The 14,376-nt window shown below is 39.9% G+C and overlaps 1 long non-coding RNA gene across 1 annotated transcript in view; it reads left to right on the plus strand.

The window, feature by feature from the left end:
• The window catches only part of LOC141796508 (uncharacterized), a 64,472-nt gene that overhangs the window by 37,639 nt on the left and 12,457 nt on the right, over positions 1 to 14,376 (plus strand). The window contains exon 2 of the long non-coding RNA XR_012598893.1: positions 8,828 to 8,968. This is a non-coding gene — a long non-coding RNA (uncharacterized LOC141796508). The remainder of the gene's footprint in view (positions 1 to 8,827; positions 8,969 to 14,376) is intronic.

The raw sequence follows: 14,376 nt of genomic DNA on the forward strand, positions 1-14,376 counted from the left end.
AATTACAAGTAAATTTTTGTATTTTCATAGTCCCCATTGTTGTAATTGTTTTAAATGCTTTGTAACTGTTGCTAGTATATGACTTATATTTTATAACCTAGCTTAGAGTCTATTTTATTTTATTTGATCATTATAGAATTAATATTTAGCCATCATATCAGAAAGCAGGTTTATTCGATTTGGTAACACGCCTCCTTTTCGTTTTTTATCATAATGACCGTAATAATAATTCCTCGAGACGGAGCTCATGTCTCTTCAGTCGTAACATAACATGGCAGACACATCTGTATTTGTCCCAGGAGGGGGGGATAAGTTCGTTAAAAAAAACTGCAAACAAAACCACAAAGTCATGGGTGTCGCATTCAGGCTCTATTTGACGCTACGTCTCTTTTAGGAGCAGTAAATTTCTGGCGTTCATTCTGGTCACGTTGTGACAGCTGAAATTTAAAAACCTCTATCGTTAAAAAACACTTTACTGCTTTGGGCCCTGCGCACGTGCAGCCTCCCCAGCGCAGTCTCGTTCACCACTGGCACCTCTCTCGCTGTGCAGGTATTCGTTAACGAGGTTTCGTCTATATTGTTCATTGGTTAATTAGAAAAATTTCCCCTGTAAAGAAATATTTTCAGTGTCACGTCATGAGTTCTTTCTGCACACCTTTTCCTTTATTTTTTATTTACTTGTTTATTTTTTGCATCATGCGGTGTTTTTTACACGGTGAAGTCCAGCCTGTTATTTGTTTAGGTGTTTTCACACTCTGAGCTGCAGTTTGTTGCAGTACATTTAATGTTTAGTTGTCTGTAAAAATATTTTTCTTTAAAGAAAAAAAAAAAATACATAATAACACTTATTCTTTATACTGTTTGAAGGGAAAAGAGAAACATATCAGGAGTTTATTTGTTCCTGAAACAATCTCTTGTACTAAAGCAATGAACACAGCTCACATCTGTATTTGTTGGGCAACACAACAAATTAGTGTTCCCCCTTGAATTAAAGATAATCTGTTTAAGTGTTGTTTGATTTTTTCTGATATGTCCAAGCAAAAAAAGAAGAAGGCAAGAAAAGAACAAAAAAAAAACATTTTCCAGTTTTTTTTTTATTTAAATGTGTATTTGCATGTGATTTATCTGCAAAGTGTTTGTGCACAGAGTTGGGAAAGCATCTATAAACAAAAACTATTAACACAGGCACCTTCTTGTGAACAAAAACCTTTTTATGTTGCAGTGTTGTGTAATTGTGAGAGAACATTTTGTTTCAAATATAAGAAATAAAGGGGAGGAAGTGTCAGGAGGTGTTTGTAATGTTTTGTCTGCAAACTCTAAATAATCTACAAAAGCTGAAATTTATCAACAGACTTTTATTTTGTAAGTGCAGGTCTCTTTTAATATAAACCACTCCACTGCTAAAGGCCAAAGTCTGAGCCGTCACAGATATCCATCACTCATGCATGGCATTCCCTCTAAAAGCTTTCCACTGAATGAAGACTTGTCTGTTTGAACCATGTCCAGGTATTATTGGCTGCTGTGGCGTGACAGGCTCCACACTGATGCAACATCTCAGAGCCCCTGGGGGGTTTATGTTGGCACAGGGCTTCATGAGGACCAGCAGCAGGGTCTCAGTAGCTCCTGCGGCCATCGGTGTGTTGAATAAAAGGCGTGGAAGAGCGGGTAATGGGCTGGAGAAAGTGCTCCAGGTTAGACTTTTACGTCTCAGTGATGCCATGTTCAGCTCGGCTGTGGGAAAGGCCAACTACAGGAGATGGGAAATGCATAGCGTGTGTGTTCTGCTCGATGGGAACCTTAAAGATCAGTTTAAAAAAAGCTTGTATGGAAGGCATGTAGTGATCTTGTCTTGGATTTTAATTTTATCCTCCAGATGTTCTCACGTCATTCAGCTGGACTGATTCTGAAACAGGAGTTGGACTTGAACCTGGTTGCTGTGATGCCTAGTGTACACATGGATGGGGTACATATGAAGTAATTGAAGGAATGCTGGGAATTCATAAACCAGCAGAGGCTTCTCAGCCAGGCCTGTCAGATTGTTGCTGGAGATCAGATGTCACTCTGTCATTTGTCCCTGAGTCTATTTTAGGGTGCTGTCTCTTCTGTGCATTTGTGTAGTTACGCCTGTTGTAGCGGGGACTTTCTTTCCTCTCTCTAATTTGCAACAGTTTTTGATTGCTTTAATTGCTCTGGCTTCCACACTGGATGAAAATTAATTCTTACCTTGCGTGTTTCCATCTGTTACTTAATCAGACCTGTGCTAAAACAAAGCTGCATTGTGCTGCTGTTATTTCAAGAGCAGTTCAGACAAAAACTGTGGTCCAGGACGCCCGGTTTTCATATGACTGCACATTTAAAGGGTTTAATAATGATATTACTTTATAATAGTATTAAAGAGCTATGACAAATTGAGGCAACGTATAATGCCACTAGGAAATGGGCACTTGAAGGTGGTAAGTGATTGGTGAAGAAATATTCTGGCACATTGAACTGCTTTGTATCAGAAGTAGAGCCTAAGAAGACTCCACATCATCATCCCTAGGGAGGTAGTGCTGTTCAGTCAGTGAAAATAAATAATGGATTGTCTGATTATGGCTTAAGAGTGTGTGACGCAATTCAAAGTCCTTTTACTTGACCAAAAGATATTTGTAATTCAGTTACTGCAAATATGCGGTCAACAGTCTGTTAGACAAACCCACTATAGCTTATAAATTGAAGTCATTTAAGTTCTCCCTAATTTTGATAAAATGACTGGAAGATACTGTCCCACTGCAGAGGCCAAGGGTCAAAAATGGCACGAGAGACAAAAAAAAAGGCCAGGAAAACAATGAACAATAGATTTACGTAAAATGAATTAGACTCAAGATAAAAAATTTTAAAAAAAATGAAAAAAATTGCACCAAAAAATAAGAGAGAGAAGACAGAGGTGATAATTGAACAAGTTGCGGGATTGATTCTCAGTCCCTGTCTCTCCCTCTGCACTTTCAGTGAAGAAACTTAAAAAAGACAACAAAGAGATGCAAATAACTTGCAAAAGATGCAAAAACGTCTTTATTAAGCAAGGCACAAAACAAACTGGGAGAAAAAAAAATGTTCCTTTGATCGTGTGACAAATTTACTTAAATGGCAGCTAGTTGATCTCTAAGATGTTTTCACAACCATTTCTCTATAATGCAATGTTTGGATAAACTTCAAAATTTGTTTAGATCACATAATTTTTTTTTGCTTGTATGCCTTTGTTTTTGTTCCAAATGAGAAAATGTGCCCCTCCTCTACAACCAGAGAAAAGATGAGTAGCAGAAAGGTAAGAGCGAAATGTGTGGGTTTGAAGGCAGGATTGTGTCGTGCTCACAAAGGAGGAAGTAAAGGTCAAGCTCTCATTATAAAAAATAATAGTGAGCACCACCACTGTAACATTGTTCAGTCTCTGCTGTTAATGTTTTGCCAAGGCAGCAGGATAAAAAATTAACAAAATATTTAGAACAAATGTATTTAGTCAACATAGCTCTACTTGCCGTTAGTGTGATGTAACTCAGTATAGTACCAATCAGATGGAAGAGAGTTTTTCTGTCTCACCTGTTTACAAACCAGCAGGTGACAGCCCCTGCTCAGCTTTGTACAAACATCTCAACTAGGAGGGCATCTCTTACAAACAGCACCCTCTGCATCCGTACGAGTGTGAGAGAGTAAAAGAGACACCAGATTTTTATGTGTAGCTTTAAATTGGTTTCACATGAGGCGGGCACACACTGCATCAGCAGATTCTCTGATCAAATTAAGCAGAGATGAGGGGAGAGAAAAAAAGAGGCAGCGGTTGTACTGAAGTTTAATTCAATAAACAGGACCAAGCAGGCGCAGACAGAAGGGACGCTGTGCTGCCTTCATCTCCCAGTTCTATATCAGGTTCAGTTAACTGTTAACCCATGAGGAGGTGCTCCTCCAACTATCACCAGCACTGCAGACACAGAGCCTGTACATGTGAGAGAGCAAGAGAGAAAACACAGAGGAACAGTTTACCTCCCCTGCATTAAGATATTAAACCATTTTTATATCACATCTGTGAATTACAGCCAAGTGGAATCTAAAGTCATTGACAAACATTCATCATCCAACTGAATTGTTTTTGTTTGTTTTTTTTGCTTCAGCTTCTAGATCACAAATCCAGATTCACGAGAAGATTATTTGGTGGGGTTGGTTGTATTTTTTCACATATTCATTTTGAATTTGTCAACACAATACATGTTTTTGTCTATTTTTATTTCTTTTCTATTTTCAATATTTTTGTAATATTATTTTAGGGACCATGTTCTATCTGTGTATTGTTCACGGACAGAATTCTCTATGCAACTTCTTTTTTTTTCTTTGTTTTTCTTGCTTTTTGAGCATGAGTTCATTTGAGACCCCTCAAAAATGAGCTGATACATCTCATTTACCCCAGTAATCTTGAGAATCAGACAAAACCACCTGCTTGGATCTGCAAAATAACAGTCTACTTATTTTAAAGTTGCAGTTTCTAGAGTTTAGCGGCCACTAGTGGACAGGTTGAAAGATGCAACTAGTTTCTCATAGCTCCTCACATGCAGCTCTTTCAGGCTTACTATGGTCTTGAAACAGAAAATGAACTAGCCCAAAATATGCAAATACAATTTGATTTTAAGTCTAAACATTTTTTAAATGCTCTACTTTCCTGAGAATGTCATTGCAATGATTAGTTTAATTAGTTACACTGGTGTGCATTTGTCTCAGTTTTATTGGCTTAAAATTGTTTGATCATGTGTTGAAGTGTTCTAAAAGATGAGCAAAAAGTGAAACTCAAACATCTTACTGGTATTATCACACTCAAATTAGAGAAACAGATTTCTCCTGGTTGAACAATTTTGTGCCCAGAGAATAAGTCAAGCCTGAATCACTGACTTAACTGAATAAGATGCTCGGGAAGACCAATAAGTAAAAGTCTGAGGACTGCACCGGCACCAGTGTATATTCCAGGATTCATTGTATACACACAGCCATGTCCATTTTATTTCTGCTTTACATAACAACATCTGAACATCACCACCAGCCAAAACACTGTGAAATATGCATAATCAAAACATCCAACTGTACTCATAGTCAAAGACACTGAACTATCTGTTTTAGTACAGTTTCACAGCTGATTTGAAAAAAAAAGGCAGATTTGAATTTCAGGAAAAATCAAAGGTTTGCAGATTTTTCCTTTAAAGAAAGTAACAACTGCTTTGAGCTAACAATAGATCAAACATCTTTACATGTGGAAGCTTGGAAGTGTTTTTTTTTCCTCCACAGTGTTAACATATTCATGGAGGTGCTTCGGTCTAATCAGTGGAAAGTTGAAGCAGCACTCAGGATGGTTCAAACATGGGACATGTGGGACACTTCAGAGGATGAGGTTTGAACATTTGTGGACACATGCTGCAGATATCAGAACGCGCACACACACACACACACACACACACACACACACACACACACACACACACACACACACACACACACACACACACACACACACTATCAACATCTATCTCAAAAGAGGAAACATCTCTGCCAGTGCGTTGAATGTCTTTATTGAGCACGAGTAGATGACAGCTTAGTCCATCTCTGCCATGAATGTGTGGAGAATCAGTCCCTGAATATAAATGAGAGAAATAATAAAGATAATGTGTCAGTGTATCGATGCTGCATGGATAAATTGGGACCAGAACATTTCCTGTGAGCCAACAGTTTGGAAAAGATGAAACCAATATCCTTCTATTTTGAGCTTGAAGGTCTTATAAGAAACTCTTGGTTTGATCCAATCAAGATGCCCTCTATTGACAGAGTGATAAAGGCACAGCTCAAACTGCTGCTCAGCATCTCTATTTCTAACGTACAGATTTACAGTCTGCCTCACAGGTCTTCTCAGTCTGTAAACATTAGTTTTTACTTTCCCACATACTTGCTTTTATGTTTACTGAAGCCCAAATTCATACAAAGCTGAACAGGCTGATACATTTGTCTGTATTCAGAAAGGCCTAATTGAGGTCTATAAGCACTTCAAACTCACTTTTCTTCAAATTATTATGAAATCTGTTGCCAACAATCATAAACCGCTTTGTGGATATCTGTGTGCTGGAGTCTAAATGATTATAATTGAGCATAACAAGGGATGATATTTGATTTACATGATCGTACAGTTATTGTAGCAGGGGAAATTTCTGAGTTCATTTAATTTGACCTAATGCAGCTTGTGCTGTTGCTAAACAGTGAAATTACTGTTGGACTTGACTTATATTTTGGTAGTTTTGGAACCAACAAAATACATACATGATTACGCCTTACCATAAGCGTTTCCTTCTTCTCTGTAAACTGTTTAACTGGACTATTTAAAAGTCCAAAATGAATGAAACTGAATCACATGTATTCAAAAGTGATCCATGTTGTCATCCAAAGTCCATGCTAGGTAAAAGCCAAAAATACTGCGCCTTTATTTTTCTACCCAGGTCTCAGCTGTCTGCTCGTTTGATACAGTTTTAGTGAGTGTTTGTGCAGTAACTGAACACCGTGTGTGTGCTGACCCAACCTGATCTTCCCACAGCAGTGTCTGGACCTGGTGAGGCGATGTGCGCTGAGACGCAGCACCAAAACAAAACAAACGGGTCTGAGGGAACATGTCTGTGGATCTAGAGTTCAGCACAGCCACACAGGGCTCAAGGAGGACTCCTATCTCGATGGGGAAAGAGCCACATTCCCCTGAAATGAGCTTCTCGAGGATGAAAGCCTTGTGTGAGCTCCCCAGATGACCCACGACCTTGTCTGTATTTGTGCAGGGGGGGAGTCCTGATCCATGCTTCTCTGCCTCCCTGCTGTGATCCTGGGGAGTCGTGTTGGGGTGGCCAGACGAGCCCACCATTCTGCCCTTGGGTGTTTTGCTTTTGGGGTAAAGAGAAACCCTCAGATGAGCCGGCACTGTCACAGTGGTAACCTTTCACCCTGGGAGTTTCAGAGGTGGGCCACAGGAGGCCGATCCTGGAGCGCTGCGCTATCCTATATCAGAGTTTGCAACAAATGTATATTCAAATAAAATTCAATATCTCTCTTTCATAGTTCAAACACAGTTGAGGTCTTAGTATTTGCTAAAATTATAACTGTTTATAACAGTTGTGAAGGCAGCAATCTCAATACTCTCATGGTTTGACAACGGGATGTCTCTGAAACATTCTGAAACCTTGTATTTTTATAGTCTCTGAATCACTTTCAGCCTGGACTCTCTTTTCTGTGGACTGAATTAGTAACTTATAAAGCAACAGTGTGTTCAGATCAGGCGGCAACCTCCGGTCTAAGAATATGGGACAATGTGGAAGTGCTAAAATCTACTGTTTCTCGAGTGTCCGCTTGAGGCTGCCTCCAAATGTAGTGGAAGTCATATACACACAACGCCAAAAAAAGCAGTTTTCAAAGCAGAAATTAACCTATTTATAGCCTGGTTCAAAAAAGTCTCCTGTCTGAGTCGCTAATGTCACTAACAGCACACACTGTACGGGGTGATTTTTTTTCTAACTTGGCAGTTCAGAGGATATTAAGACTGCAAACTCACCCAATCAGAGGCAAACCTCAAGGTCACTTGACAGACAGGCGCCCTATAGCTGTAGGCGAAGCCCCTGCCACTACCAATATGGTCGATATAGCTGATGTGCTTCATTTTCTGTTTCAGAAACAGACTGGTGACGCCGGAGAGACTACGTCCATGTTTTATACAGTCTGTGGTTCCGATTAACAGTAAAGCACAGTTCAATGTTTCATATATATCTGCAAAATCAAGCAAGAGCACCATTATCACTGTTTCTAATGAGTCTTAGTTTCACTGTAATTTGTTACCCAAGAGGCTGAGCACACTTCAGTTGATGTTTTCTCAAATTTTTTCTGAGGAACTACAGCTAACACCGACAACAAAAGATGCTAAGGTTTGCTGGACGAGCAATATCAAGATATAGATTTATAAAATGTTAAAATGCAAGCTTTTTAAGATCTGATCTCCCAAAGATCCAAGAGAAGAAAACAAGTTTTAAATACTCAATTGAGGGACTAATATCTCATGCATTTATTGGAATCCAAAGCCTGACTGGCTTTCCTGTGTCAGAAATGTTAGATTTGTTGCCAAAGTTAAAACATTTGGTCTAGAATAGATGATTAGTTGTATAGATATACTTATTTATGAAGGAAAAAATAAGTATGGTGTTGTCATATTATCATCAGTAGGAGCCGGAAGTCACTGTGGTGGAACGTGTTCTGCCTGCTTTTGCTCTGCATACAGACTTTTTTTCTGGTAGGCTATACACTCAAACCTGCTGACACTCATTGGTCGGTGCTCCTCAGACTACTCCTGGTCTTCCTTTTTGGTGGTTCCTGTAAACACCCATGGCTCAGGCAGACATATTTGACTTGCCAGTGGTCCGAAAGATCTTTGCATGATCCAGTGAAGTTGTCTTCTGCTCCAGAAAATTAAACCTGTGCTGACATCATCTCACCCAGCAGTCTGATTATTCACTCCAAGGATGGGAAAAGCAGTCTGCAGGTTGACCGGTCAAATGAAATCCTTCAAATAGAAATCTGGCTCTTGCATGTTTGAAAAGCAGAACTCGTTGATGTTTAGGATATCGACATAAGCAGCGTGTATCAGGTCCATGCTGGCTAACCTCTGCCCTGCCCCTTAGGCTTTGCAGGATGTCAGAGTCAGCCCCAAACACACTGAACTACAAACAAACACAGATGCCCCGAATTCCACTTTCACTTGAAACAGTTGGCTGACCCCCTTTTCCCCTCTGTTCAGGTTACCTCTGCCCACTCGTACCCTCAGGCCAATGGTAATCCAATAGAGGGCTCGCTTTAGAGGAGGGTGGACAGGAAGACACTGTGGGTGACCGGTGCAGCCTCCACCTCCTCCCCCATCAGCCAGAAAATGTGAAAGGAGGTACATGAGACCTGAGTGCATGTCAACTGGTTTGTTATGGTTTCAGTGACTCATGCCAGGTTAGTCTAACTCTCTGTCAGCTCTGTCACTAAACTTTTTCCACTTCATGGTGTGACACATTATCTCTTTGACAAACTTGCATAGCAGTGTTTTACAAAACACATCTAAAGTTTCCATCATTACCAGAACACCTGACGTAGATTTTGCTGTTTTAGGCTGAAAACTGTATAAAAATCTGGTGCGTGATGTTACCACTGGTCAGTGGTCCTGCCTCACCTCCTGACTCTGGCACAGGGACTAGGAGTCAATATGAAAAGAGCTTCTCAGACCTCTGTGTCTAAGTTGCTTTCATACACCTGAAAGCTAGACCCCAAACACTTTGGCATCTTCATACATCACATAGGAAAAAAATGAGTTCCTTGTGTCTTTTCTTCAACTTTTATTTTTCTCTCTTCCTTTCCTTCTCTGAAGTCGCAAACTCTCTCCCACTTTCATAATCTCTCCCTTTTCATCTGTCACTACATCGCTCATTTTATTCATCTCACTTCCAGAGTCAGACATTGGCATTTCTGAATTCTCTAGCAGCAATATCCGCTTTTGGTTTTTGTGGTCGCACCATTAAATATCCTGACCAATAGACATTCCCTTTGTGCAGCCGGGCATGGCCCTCTGCCTCCAGTTTCAGTCACAGCACAGGTTACATTGGCTCAAGAAAGAAATCTGTCATGAAGAAAGGTTAAATCCAAAAGTTTTTGCTCTTTTTCAGTCCATGTGTTTTGTTTTTTTATTTGTTGCCTTTCTCTCTCTGTAATCTGTAGCTCAATATGCAGTAAGAAATTCAAAATATCGAAACGGCTCTAATTCTACTAGAGGATGCCTCTTCACCTGCTATTTGTTAACACTCCTCCCGTAGTGCTGCATGAAGATGGCTCACATGGTTCATGTCCATCTTAGACTTCACCAAGCCAACAGACAAGGTCGCCTCCAAGAAACAAACAAAGCTGCACTCATCCTCCTAATTTTCAGGAATGTCCTCATTGAGACAAGAAAGGCATCCATTCACATGGTACTTAATCAGAGTCATGCTCCCTGCACTAAATTTTGGAGGACACTTGTTAAACAACTGCCTTATCCTCTGACAAGAGACTTAGTGTCCTCCTTGCTCCGTAGAACCACCACAGGACAATATTAGTTCACAGTCCTGACAGTGTCCCAGTCTGAGGCCACATCCGTTCACTGCTGCCACTAACAGCGTGTCCCCTACTGAACGTGTTGTTGCTTTGATTATCTTAATTGTTCATGGTTGAAACATCTGGAAGACAAATCAAGTAAAGTTTACAGATCCCAGAAAAAGTTAAGAAGAAACGGGAGAAAATTAACAGTTTCTCTCCTCTATTACTATAAAGTAAGGCTTTTTCGATATTTATTACAAAAAATCATCATAGATAAATACGAAGTTATGATGAATTCTGCAAACCTGACCAACGTAGAACTAAGAATGGGTACCTTTCTGGTTTGTAAACGATAAGGTAACAGTGCCTGGTACTTAGCAATCCGTATCAGTACTCAGTGGTACCAACTTTCTGTACTTTTGTGTTAAGAAATATTAATTTGTTAAATTATTTCAGTCTTTTAAATTTAACATTTATTTTTGTATATACTCACTATGAAAAATCTCCTTCTCTTCCACTCCCTCACAGTCTCAAGGATGCATTTAGGTACCGAAACGTGGTACCATTTGATTTTACGTTTACTGGTACTTGTTACTACAAATGGAATTCAGTTGGTACCTGTAAAAGTACCTAATTCGGTACCCATCCCTATTTAGAAGTCTAATTTGAAACCACTTTATAATTGAAGTGTATTTCTTTTTATTCTTTCCACATGTATAATTGTCGATGTCTGCTTGTCGATGTCAATAAAGAATCTACTTAGTAAGGAAGTTGAAGTCTTTTAATGTCTGTAACAAAATACTGAGTATTTTCTACAGGTCCTTCACTGAAAGTCTTTTGACATTTTCTTTTATCTGTTGGTTTCATGGTCTGTATGTCAAAGACAGAAACAGCCAGTACAGCATTGTTAAAACCTGCTCCCAAATAATAGGAGTCCAGCAGAGAGATCTCTGTTCTTAATGGAAGAGACAAGTGGTCAGAAAGGCAAAAGGAATTATTTCCCGACATGACCATATCTTGCATTCAGAGTTTACCTTGCTGCCCTCAGGCCGCTGCTTTATCGCCCCCAGAAGGAGAACAAACTGGCCCTCAAAGTCTTTCATTCCTTTTGCCATCAGGCAGCTTAAACCTTGATAGCAGTCTGTTAGACTGACATATTGGTACTTTTTTGTTTTTCATTGTCGTAACTGTATGGGATCTTAAATGCACTGTTGGGTATCTCCATGTTCTCTTTGAGCTGTCACTAATTGTGGCTGTGTAATGTAATCTGCTTGACCCTGGCTACAGGAAGGGTCTGTTGAAGGCTGCTGTGTATCTATGTGCTCTATGTCATGTACTGTCTTTTATTTTATTTATATTCTGTTCATTGTTGTCTCTTTTTGCTGTTTTTAGATATATGTGTATCCTAGGTGGACTGCAAAATCAGAATTGCCCATTGGGATAAATAAGGTTGTCTAAACTAAACTAAATTAATTGCACCTCGGTTAGAGATTTGGCTTAAAATGACCTGGTTTCATCTGTTAGTAGCATATTTAAACACAAACTGTAAAAAGAAGAGGTAAATAGTTTTTCGAATACTTTTCTGAATAGAAATGAATAGAAAACAACAATGTGCATGCTCTGCGGTCTAAAGTGCAACGTTATTTGTTAAAATACTGGTTACTTTGATTAACAAAAGCTGTTTACATGATAGAAAAGCCAATGAAGCAAACTGTGCTGCATGCTACAAAATGTAACTAGTTTAATATTCTGCATTATCAACATGTTTATCACATCTCTATTAAGTAGACTGAATAGTTTTTCCTGTTTATGTCATTTGCAGCCTTATGAATTTCAAAGAAGCGCTGGAGGTTAAATGTATTTAACTCCTGAGCTAAAGTGACCTCAAACTTCCACAGGGTTTTCTTACTAAAACTAAGACTGACCACAAAATTCACCATGAGGAGAAGCTCTGTAGGTCACATTTTTGATAGAATCTATGTTTGGCCCCTTTGCTTTGTGGGTTACAAAAAAATCCTGCATATGATGGTGGCTTCCCTTTGATTTGTGGGCTCAGATGAGCTCTGAGTCAGCTGCAGTAGTCATCTTCACATCCAGCAGTCTGTTACAATTATAGTAACAGAGCTTTACATAGTAACACATAAGCAGAGAGTGGAGCCTCTGGCTGCCCTGCAGGCCTCCGCTCTCACTATTGTGCTGTGGGGTATTACTGTAAATCTATGGGCCTCTTTGGCACAAGTGGAGCGGGTGTAGTCCATCTTTAACAATGTGACAGTTGGCAAGTGGGCCGACCCAGCATTAAAGACACATGTTGGATAATTCACCCGTCTACACACACGTTCGCCAAAATTGCTCCCACAAGTCAGCTCATCAAATGGTGGCGAGAATTTTCTGACATTTCCCCAATCCTGGGTTTAAGATTAATATTCTCTTTCATATTTTATAACGAGCCCTGACTTTCTAATCCCACTGAGAGTTTGTGTCCCTTTCAGTTAAGTAATGAACCGTACTTTACAGGCTGCAGCTCCTCTGGGGACTGCGAGTTACTCTGTGAATTAGCAGACTTGAAGTAATTTATGTATCTGTTTCAGTGCATCAGAGGGAAGCTACAGAGCAGAGTGATTTGATTTTCTTTAGTATAATGCCAGTTATTTCTGCCAAATTTGCATGAGCTGGTGAAGACTGAAAGCAAACAGGCGTGTGAATGTGGGCCTAATGGCTCCGCACACAGGACTAATATTTCAAACTCTGTGTCAGAGTTTGGAGTCATTTCACAATGCTGTGTCTCTGATGTCTCTCAGTTTGAAGCTCTCATCTTTCAGTTGTTGAAAGCAGTTAGATCTATGTGCTCAGCTTGATGGCTTTTGACTGCATATTGGCCTAATCAGACCTGGCTAATGGATGCTAAAGATTGATGTATCCCAGCACAGGGACTTGTGGAAACTCTGCTGGCAGACTGTGATCGCTGGGATGTTTTTGTTGGTCTAAAGATAGTTCCTCACATGGTAAACACAAGACATGGCAAGCCCAGGCACTGAACCTGTAAACTGTGTGGACCCTGGAATTGGTGGCCAGGCCAATTAGAGCAGAGGGGTCCTCACAGGGGTGCTGACCAGAGGCTGAGCAGGGCGCGTGATCCAGCCTGAAAGGTAACAGCGATGATGTAGGGTCACAGACAAAGGCTCCACTCAGTGTTGCTCTTTTGCTTTACGCCTCACACTCACGCACACTGGCCTTCGATTGCTTATTGAATTACGTCCAATCATCCAATTAAAGTCACATGGAGGAGAAGCATACGTTGTCCCGGCCCAGCCACCAGGCTGCTGGATAACGGGTGCTGTGTTGGTACTCGTGGGAAGTTTCAAAACAAGATGTCTGAAATGTTAGCACTGTGACATGCGGCTCGATCTCTGAATGTTATCAGTTTGGTTTTAACCACGGCTCTGGGAAAGCACCACCATTGAGGCAGATCAAACGGAAATGTTCTGCAGCTACTTCCTCTTTTATAACCAGATCAGTGTTGTGTAAGTTCACACTAAAATGATCTAGTTCTCATGGATAATAAAAAGCACTAATTCATAATTCATTATTTCAACTTTTGATCCAAGTTCATGGGTCAAAAATTGAACTAGTTAATCTTAATTCATTTCCTGTCGTGAATCTTGTGCTTCAGTCCCCAGCACTCAGTCACTCAGTTCTTTAATTTAATGAATTACTGTATTCCACCATAAAACTATAAACAGATACTGAGATAAAATCCAAAAACTGATATAGAAATAAATGTTGCTGCTTTGAAAACTTTAAACACATATAATTTCCCTGGCTTAATATTTAGCTAAAGGCTCTGACTGACACAGGGAAATTGAAGCTGATATGGCTGAGCTGGTTTTAACAGTCCCTTAAATAAAAGTGCAAAAGCTAAAGACACAGAACAAACAAACACAAATAGAGAATTTTCTTTTATTCTCTCAAAATGCTTTTTTGGTAGATTCACCTGCGGACCAAGATTCAAAACATTTGTACATTTCACTCTTTCATTTTAAAATGGTTAAATTACTAGAAACTACGTTAACAAAACTCTTGGTAGAAGCTGTCAGTTTATTTGGTAAGGTCCCTGTGTATCTCTGAGGCCTCATGCAGGCTCATTTTTAAGGTCTGTTCTCTCTCCATGTGGAGATGCAGTGCGTCTGAGGCCGACTGGGTGTTGAGAGGCACCAGTGAGCAAGGAGGAAATGG

Source organism: Halichoeres trimaculatus, unplaced genomic scaffold (genome assembly GCF_033239565.1).
Source record: "Halichoeres trimaculatus isolate MK-OKI-2021-1 unplaced genomic scaffold, fHalTri1.1 fHalTri1_scaffold_10, whole genome shotgun sequence".
NCBI classification, from domain to species: domain Eukaryota; kingdom Metazoa; phylum Chordata; class Actinopteri; order Labriformes; family Labridae; genus Halichoeres; species Halichoeres trimaculatus.